The following is a 10,206-nucleotide window of genomic DNA, read 5'->3' on the forward strand; positions in this document are numbered from 1 at the left end:
ACTAATTTTTCACACGTTGTTTGACACATGCATTGTCATCGAGTGTCAATTGGATGACAAAACTATTTAAAATTTAAACTGTTCAACAGGGTAATGTCACATGGATAAGTGTAAACTAATGTGTACACAATATTGTACATGTAGCGAGGTTCTTACCGGTTGAACTTTACTTTTTGTACACTGATTTTTAACACATTGTTTAACACTTGCATTGTTGTCAAGTGTTAGTTGGATTGGAGAACTGCCTGAAATTTAAAATGTCCTACAGGGTAATGTCACGTGGTAAAGTGTAAACTAAAGTGTACACCATAGTATGCATGTAGCATGGTCCGTACCGATTGAACTTTGCTATTTGTACACTGATTTTTGACACGTTGTTTGACACTTGCGTTGTTGTCAAGTGTCAATTGGATGGGAAAACAATTTAAAATTTAAACTATCCAACAGGGTAATGTCACGTGGTAAAGTGGAAACCAAAGTGTACACCATAGTGTACTTGAAGCACGGTTCTTACCGATTGAACTTTGCTATTTGTACACTATTTTTTGACACGTTGTTTGACACTTGCATTTCTTACCGATTGAACTTTGCTATTTGCACACTGATTTTTTACATGTTGTTTGACACTTGCATTGTTGTCAAGTGTCAATTGGATGGTAAAACTGTTTGAAATTTAAACTGTCCAACGGGGTAATGTCATGTGGCAAAGTGTAAACTAAAGTATATACCATAGTGGACATGTCTTAGGGTTCTTGGCGATTGAACTTTGCTATTTGTACACTGATTTTTGACACGTTGTTTGACACTTGCATTGTACTTAAGTGTCAATTAGATGGGAAATCTATTTGAAATTTAAACTGTCTAATAGGAATTTGTCACGTGGCAAAGTGTAAACTAAAGTGTACACCATAGTGTACATGAAGAAAGGTTCTTATCGATTAAACTTTTGCTATTTGTACACCTATTTTTGACACGTTGTTTAACACATGCATTGTTGTCAAGTGTTAATTGGATGGAAAAATTGTTTGAAATTTAAACTGTCCAACAGGGTAATATCACGTGGCAGAGTGTGAACTAAAGTGTACACCATAGTGTAAATGTTGCATGGTCCTCACCGGTTGAACTTAGTTATTTGTATACTGATTTTTGACACGTTGTTTGACACCTGCATTGTTGTCAAGTTTCAATTGGATAGGAAAACTGTTTGAAATTTAAACTGTCAAACAGGGTAATGTCACGTGGCAAAGTGTAAACTAAAGTGTACATTATAGTGTACATGTAGCAAGGTTCATACCGATTGAACTTTGCTATTTGTACACTGATTTTTTACACGTAGTTTGACACTTGCGTTGTTGTAAGGTGTTAATTGGATGGAAAAACTGTTTGAAATTTAAAATGCCCAACAGGGTAATGTCGCATAGCAAAGTGTAAACTAAAGTGTACACCATAGTGTACATGTAGCAAGGTTCATACCGATTGAACTTTGCTATTTGTACACTGATTTTTTACACGTAGTTTGACACTTGCGTTGTTGTAAGGTGTTAATTGGATGGAAAAACTGTTTGAAATTTAAAATGCCCAACAGGGTAATGTCGCATAGCAAAGTGTAAACTAAAGTGTACACCATAGTGTACATGTAGCAAGGTTCTTATCGATTGAACTTTGCTATTTGTGCACTGATTTTTGACATGTTGTTTGACATTTGCATTTTTGTCAATTGTCAATTGGTTGAGAAAACTATTTGAAATAAACTGTCCAATAGGGTAATATTGTTGGGAATCTACTTATACATGCACAGCGAAAAATTAAAATTATTTCGATTCCTACCGAGGATCCCTTTGTGTTTAGATAGAAATCGTGATAAAGATTTTACCTTTGAAGAATTCTACAAACCTTTTGCTTTTCTTTTCATTTTAGCAATCTTGATTCGCCACCCATAGTTGTCCTATTGTCCAGCCTCCAATGGTGATCCATATAGAGAACAAGATTGCAGCTGCCAGGGTTTTCCTCTTATGCCAGCAAGAATAATGAAAACCATATCAATTGAAAACCCTAACATTTTATTTATATAAGCCCAAACGGGCCTAGCTCGGTCCGGTCCAATATTTAATTAAACCATTTAATTAAATCGGGTCCATGAATTAATTAATCCAATTAATTAATTCGGGCTTATAAATAACCAACCCAATTAATTAATTTATCCAACGATTGTTAAATTAATTAATTGATAAATTGCAATCTTCCAATTCTCTTTTGTGTGTGACCCATCAGGCTCCCGATCAAGATGCCTAACGACCTGAAATATTATTTTGATCTAATCAAAATTGATAAATTAAAACACCCTTTTAATTTATCATCAATTCACACTCGTCATCCCTGATTGACATCTAGCAATGTGTCAGGACAATACATGTGACGAGAAATATCATGTGGTATGACAAAACCAAAATTGTTCGTTTATCGTGAAACTATAATCCCTTTGTCAATATGATCCGATCAACTACGAGATATGAAAGTGTGTCAATCTCGATTATCGATTATATCTTTCACTCCACTATTAAGTCAATATTAGTTGAAAACTTCTTTTCGACTTATGAGTACACCTTGGCCAAGGATTTCATCATTGACTTAATTGAATGAAACACAGATCATAATCTCCTACTATCTAAGAGTGATAAATTCTTTATTGATCAATCACAACCTTCATACGATTCTTGACGTACCCGAACGATGTCGTATTAGAGGCCCTTTTCAGAGCAACATCCAACACCGCCAAAGTATGACTATCCTCATATAAAGTACCATGACGACCTCAAGTCAAAGGACCAATTCCACTACGGAGCATTAGAGATTAACCATTGACACTCAGATAGTTATCCATGTGAAATCGCTCGGGGCGCCTCTGATGTTTTGTTCTATAACAAAACATCCACGTGTTCATTTAAGTGTCACCACACTTTAGCTTGTGAGATCAGCTACCTACTTAACATGTAAGAAATGCCACACGTGATGGTCTATCTATAATAATGATATCTGTATCTCGTTATTACTTATGACCATGGATGATTTAAGATTCAATCAGATGTAATTTGTATCTCACAATCACAACTCCTTGTGATTAACAAATTATGGAGATTTGAATCTTTGGACTCTATCATTTATTTAATTATCTACTAATTAAATAATAGATCTGCCATTAATTTCATTAAATATATATCAAAAGTATTTATGTCCAAAATTGATTGGACCTAAGGCATAATACTTACAAATGTCACGTGGTAAATTGTAAACTAAAGTTGCACCATAGTGTACATGTCGCAAGGTTCTTACCAATTGAACTTTGCTATTTATACACTGATTTTTGACACGTTGTTTGACACTTGCATTGTTGTCAAGAGTCAATTGGAAGAGAAAACTATTTGAAATTTAAACTATCCAACAGGGTAATGTCACGTGTCAAAGTGTAAACTAAAGTGTACACTATAGTGTGTATGTCAAAAGGTTCTTACTGATTGAAGTTTGCTATTTGTACACTGATTTTTGACACATTGTTGGACACTTGCATTGTTGTCAAGTGTCAATTAGATGGGAAAACTGTTTGAAATTTAGACTGTCCAATAGGGAATTTGTCACGTGGTAAAGTGTAATACTGAGGTACTAAAGGTAGAAAGATTTCTTGAGGGGCTAAGACCAGAACTATATAGAGATGTAAGCATGGCAACAATCCAAGATGTTTCATATTCTCAAATTACGGAGAGAGCCTTAGTTGCAGAACAAGCCAAACGAAGGATTAGTCGTGCTCAAGAGGCTTGTCGACAGTTTAGGCAAGGTAAAGGACAGCATTGGCCTAGAAATGATAAGAAAAAAGCTTTCCAAGGACAGAATCAAAAGCCTAATTTTCAACCGAGATAAGGACAATAGCATTAGGATCAGGGCAAACGTCCAAGGATAGATCAAGGAAAAGCCTCAACAGCACAACCATCTTGTCCCAAATGTGGTGGATAGCATACTGGAGCATGTCCTATAGAGACTAGAACATATTATGTTTGTGGAAAGGTGGGACATATTGCTAGAGTATGCCCAGGTAATCCAAATCCTGTGGAGCAAAAGAAAGTGCCAGCTAAGGTGTTTACTATTACCAGATCAAATGCTGAGACAAATCCATCAGTGGTAACAGGTAAATTCTCCATTTTTGGTATCACAACACTTGTACTATTTGATTTTGGAGCCACATATTCATTTTTGTCTACTGAGTATGTGCAGAAGTTGGGTAGGACACCTGATATACAAGAGGTTAATTATAGTGTAACTATTCCATCTAGAGATGTACAACAAACCAATCTAATTGTAAGAGTATGTGTGATCCTTATAGAAAATGGAGAGCTCTATGCATATTTAATTGTGTTAGAAATGAAAGATTATGATATAATTTTGGGTATGGATTGGTTGTCAAATTATCATGCTACTATAGATTGTATGAGGAAGTCAATGACCTTTCAACCTTTAGGGAATGAGCCATTTACATTCATTGGGATCAAAAAAGGTTTTAGAGTTCCAAACATATCAGTATTGAAAGCATAAAGGTTACTAGATAGTAGGTGTGTAGGGTATTTGGTGAGTGTTAATGCTATTGAAGCACAACACAATCTAAATCTTAATGATGTGCTAGTGGCACAAGAATTTCCAGAGGTATTTCCTGATGATTTACCTAGGCTACCACCAGATCATGAGATAGAGTTTGTAATTGATTTAATTCCAGGAACATCTCCAATTTCCAAGGCTCCATATAGAATGGCCCCAACTAAACTGAAAGAGTTGAAGTCACAATTACAAGAGTTGTTAGATAAAGGTTTTATTAGACCTAGCTTTTCACCATGGGGTGCACCAGTATTGTTTGTTCGTAAAAGAGACGGTACTAGGAGGCTGTATATCGATTATCGAGAGTTGAATAAGGTGACAATTAAAAATTAATACCCATTATCGAGAATTGATGATTTGTTTGATCAACTTCAGGGAGCATCTGTATTTTTGAAGATTGATTTGCGATCTGGATACCATCAACTTAAAATAAAGGGAGATGACATTTCTAAGATAGCATTTAGTACGAGATATGGTCATTATGAGTTTTTAGTAATGCCATTTGGGTTAACAGATGCCCCAGCAGCATTTATGGATCTGATGAATAGGGTATTTGGAGACTTTCTCGATAAGTTTGTAATTGTATTTATTGATGATATCCTTATTTATTTCTAAATTAAGGAAGAACATGCGAAACACTTGAGAATAGTTCTACAGGTCTTAAAGGACAAGCAGTTATGTGCTAAGTTTGAGAAATGTGAATTTTGGTTAGATAGAGTTGTATTTTTGGGACATGTAGTATCCGGTGAGGGTATATCAGTGGATCCAAGTAAAGTAGAGGCTATTAATAATTGGCCACGACCTACAAATCCTTCAGAGGTCAGAAGTTTTATGGGTTTGGATGAATATTATTGCAGATTTGTGGAAGGATTTTCCAAAATAGCTTCTTCTTTAACGAAATTATCCAGAAAGAGCACTAAGTTTGAATGGACAGATGCTTTTGAGCAAAGTTTTTAGGAATTGAAGAAAAGACTAACTTCAGCCCTTATCCTTTCAATCCCATCAGGTACTGGAAATTTTGTAGTTTATAGTGATGCTTCAAAGAATGGTTTGGGATGTGTATTGATGCAAAATGGTAAAGTTATTGCATATTCCTCTAGACAACTAAAAGGGTACGAAAAGAATTACCATACACATGACTTGGAACTCGCCGCAGTTGTGTTTGCACTTATGATATGGAGGCATTATTTGTATGGAGAGCGGTGTGAGATTTGCACTGATCATAAAAGTTTGAAATATCTATTTACACAAAAGGAATTGAATATGAGACAAAGAAGGTGGCTAGAGTTGGTAAAGGATTGTGATTGTGTTATAAACTATCATCCAGGTAAGGCTAATGTTGTAGCTGATGCATTGAGTAGGAAGTCGACATCCAGTGTTGCGAGTATGATTGTAACTCAAAAATCAGAATTGATAGATTTACAGAAAATGGGTATTGAAGTTGTGTCACAAGGATCTATAGAGGCTAAACTTGCCACATTGACACTTTAGCCAACTTTACTGAACATAATTCAACAAGGGCAACAGGAAGATGATTATTGTTCCAAGATAAAGAATGATATACATGATGGAAAAGCTTCAAATTTTCATATATCAGCAGATAATATCTTGCGGTTTAGAGGACGATTATATGTACCTGATGCAGAAAATATCCAAGGTGATATTTTATCTGAAGCTCATATGATACCATATTATGTTCATCCAGGAGCTACTAAAATGTATAGAGATTTAAAGTTGCATTATTGGTGGTCGAACATGAAAATTGAAATAGCCAAATATGTGGGACAATGTTTAACCTATCAATAGATAAAAGCAGAACATCAAAGGCCAGCAGGAACATTACAACATTACCTATCCCAGAATGGAAATGGGAAAGAATCACAATGGACTTTGTGGTGAAATTACCAAAAATGACTAAAGGATATGATAGTATTTGTGTTATTGTGGATAGGTTAACAAAATTAGCCCATTTCATTCCAGTTTGTTCCACTTATTCCATGGACCAATATGCTCAACTTTATGTACAAGAAATAGTCCGACTTCATGGAGTACCACTATCAATTGTCTCAGATAGGGATTCTAAGTTTTTATCTCTCTTCTGGAGAAGCCTACATAAGGCTTTGGGAACACAATTATCTCATAGCACAGTTTATCATCCTCAAACTGACGGGCAATCAGAAAGAACGATACAAATATTGGAAGATATGCTGAGGGCTTGTGTATTGGACTTCCAAGGCCAGTGGAGTAAATTTTTTACCTTTGGTAGAATTTGCATACAACAATAGTTATCAGGCTACAATTGGTATGGCTCCTTTTGAAGCATTATATGGTAGAAAATGTAGATCTCCAGTTTATTGGGATAAAGTTAGAGAAAGGAAACTATTAGGTCCAGATATGGTAAGTAAAATGGCTGAGGTTGTGACACAAATACATTAACAGATGCAAACAACTTAAAATTGACAGAAAAGCTATGCAGATCAAAGAAGAAGAATGTTAGAATTTACTGTGGGAGATCAAGTATTTTTGAAGATAGCACCAATGAAAGGAGTGATGCGGTTTGGAAAGAAGGGAAAACTAAGCCCGAGATATATTGGTCCATTTACTATTATTGAGAGAATTGGGAATGTTGCCTACAAACTTGATCTTCCTTCATCAATTTCTCAAGTACACAATGTGTTTCATGTATCCACGCTAAGAAAATATATTGGAAATCCTTCTCATGTATTGAGGAATGAACCGATGGAGATAAAACCAGATTTGACTTACGAAGAAAAGTCGGTAGAGATCCTTCAACGAGAGATAAAGCAACTGAGAAGCAAGAAAATTCCATTGGTTAAGGTGCTGTAGCGGAATCAGTTAACCGAAGAGGCTACTTGCGAAAGAGAAAATGAAATGCGGGTTAAATATCCTGAACTTTTTGCTACGCAAATTTCGAGGATGAAATTTTTATAAGGAGGGGAGGATGTAATACCCCGAACTTCACGTTTTACATTTGGTCAATAGGATTAATGCATTCCATGCTAATTACATTGTCATTTGCATTAATTTCCTAATTGCTTTCTCTTAAAAATGTGTGTTTGATCATCGAGGCTTTAAAATCTTTATATAGTGATGATCTTTGACTCCTTGACCTAAGTAGTGAATTTCACATTGAGCTATGATAGAAAATTAGGTTAACTAAATGTTGAAGATTAGCTTGGTAAGTAATGGAAATCGAAAAGGTCGAAAATTAGTATCGACAAAGGTTCAAGCTTTCAATTCGATGGATCGAGGTCATCTTAAACCCTAGATAGGTAATTGACATAATTGGAATGTGAGGCATGAAGTGGCATGGTCACAATGCAATAATATATGTCTCATATGAGATTATAAATATTGAGGTGCGAATTGTTGAAATCGATTGAGAATTGGGTGTCAATCGGGTAAGAAATTAAATGAATGGTTGAGAAATTAACTCTATAAAATACTTTGGAATCTTAGGACAAGTGAAAGGTATTTTAATCATGTCAAAATAAGCCAAGGATACTTGATTTGTACCTGCAACAATAGATATAAAATCAGATTTTGGCTACAAGTGACCACCTCTTGCTTATACACCTCGTACTCGGGATGTTTGTCATTTTAACACTCAATTTCTTCAACCTTAAGGCATCAATCTCGTGTCTACTCCCTAAGAACTGAATATAGGATGTATATATATATTTTATATCATAAACGGATCCAAAGATAATAGTAAGAAAGTCAAATGTTGCTGCAACGGAGACACCTCCTACTTACCTTGTGAAAACTTGTCAATCTAACATTTAATTTCTTTAGCCTTAAGACTTCCAGCACGTCTCCTAAATCATTACCACTTTATAGTGGATAGATATACTTCTTATAAGACACATATGCCCCCATATAAGATAAGGGAAAGGTCAAAGTTTGCTGCATGAATCCACCTCCTGCTTGGACAGCTCATGCTTTGATGATACTTATCTTTTAATTACAATTTCCTTCATCCCTAAGCATCATTCACGACTCAAACCCTTGAGGCTACTTATACATCTCTTGGATAAGACATTTAAACCTCCAAATATATCCCCAAGTGAAAGGAAAGCAAAGGAAGCAAGAGAGATAGAAAAGTAAGAAGCTAGGATTGCAGTTTGTAAAGGTTAGTTTAAGTCATGGTTTTGAAGTTTTACTTTAGTCCTTTTGGGTGTTTTATAATATGTTAAAACTCTAAACTTACCTGAGGTTAAGTAGAATGGTTTTTAATTATTTTATGATGGCAAAAAGAGGGGTAATCAAGTACAAGAACCTGAAAGAAACCAACAGGAATAGAGATGTGTTGATTGATGAATTTGGATGGCTTAAACTTTGATTTTGGATAATACTTAAGATATAACTTGTATCTATGTAAATGAATGTTCTTACATTATAGTTATGAGGATATAAATGGCCTTCTAATAGCCTGAAATCCTATTGGAGACATGCTAATAAAATAGAAACCGAAAACTGTCACAATAGAAACTGTTTGATTTTAGTGTTGTGGAAATGGAACATTTTGAGGCTGAGAACACTTTACTTTTCATGACTTTAGAGCATTATTACCTTCACATACATGTTATAGAAATGTGGTAAAAATGTCGGAGTCATTGGATATAGATAAGGGGGTGAAAAGGGATTGGAAAGATAATGCCATTGGTAACTTGAAATGATGATTCCGTCTAAATTATTTTGTTGAGAATGGATGTATTTTGGGATTTTGTGTGTAGAACCCCAAATAATTCTAGACACCTTAGTGGCACTGAGACATGAATATTAGATGACTAAAGTATACTTCAGATTTTTAGTCTCATTTGAGACCCATTTTCGACATAGGAAACATTCTTTTCGGAAATTGATATCTAAAATAAACATTGTAGCTCTTTGAGTTAGCTTTCCAACGCACTTTGAATTACCTCAATCGGATATCGGGAGAAGAAGTTATGATAGAAACACTGAAGGCTATACAGTGTCAACCGGACTACAACCGGTCGACCGAAACTGCTTGAAATGAAAATTCTCGTTTTTCTCTAGAATTTAAATATTTATTTTCATCAATTATTTTCTCAAAGGGCCACCCATGTTTTTGGCAATAAAAACCCCACTAAATTGAAGCATTTAACCTCAAACTTAAATGGCACCCATGTTTTCTCTCTTAAATGAAATTTGAACTTTCATTTGCTTTAAGTTATGGGATATTTACCTATAAATAGAGACCTCATTTGACTCATTTTTTTCTCACAACAAAAGCAAGAGCTTTTACATACTAAAGAAAGAGTTTCCAAGAGAGAAAAAGAGAGGGAGGAAAACTATTTTTCCTAGAAGTTTATGAAGTATTTTCAAGCATCAATTCTCAATGGCTTTCAAACATCTAAGGAGTGCATTTCTTTCAACGTCCAAGTTTCATCGAAGTTTTCAATCCAAGTTTTCAAAGTTTCAAAAGCATCAATCAAGGTAGGTAGAGGTGCAATGTGTTTAATCATGTTAAGTTATAAGTTTCGATTCATGTTAATGTTTGTATATCAAATGGTACTCCGGTAC

Source organism: Olea europaea, unplaced genomic scaffold (genome assembly GCF_002742605.1).
Source record: "Olea europaea var. sylvestris unplaced genomic scaffold, O_europaea_v1 scaffold326, whole genome shotgun sequence".
Lineage (NCBI taxonomy): Eukaryota > Viridiplantae > Streptophyta > Magnoliopsida > Lamiales > Oleaceae > Olea > Olea europaea.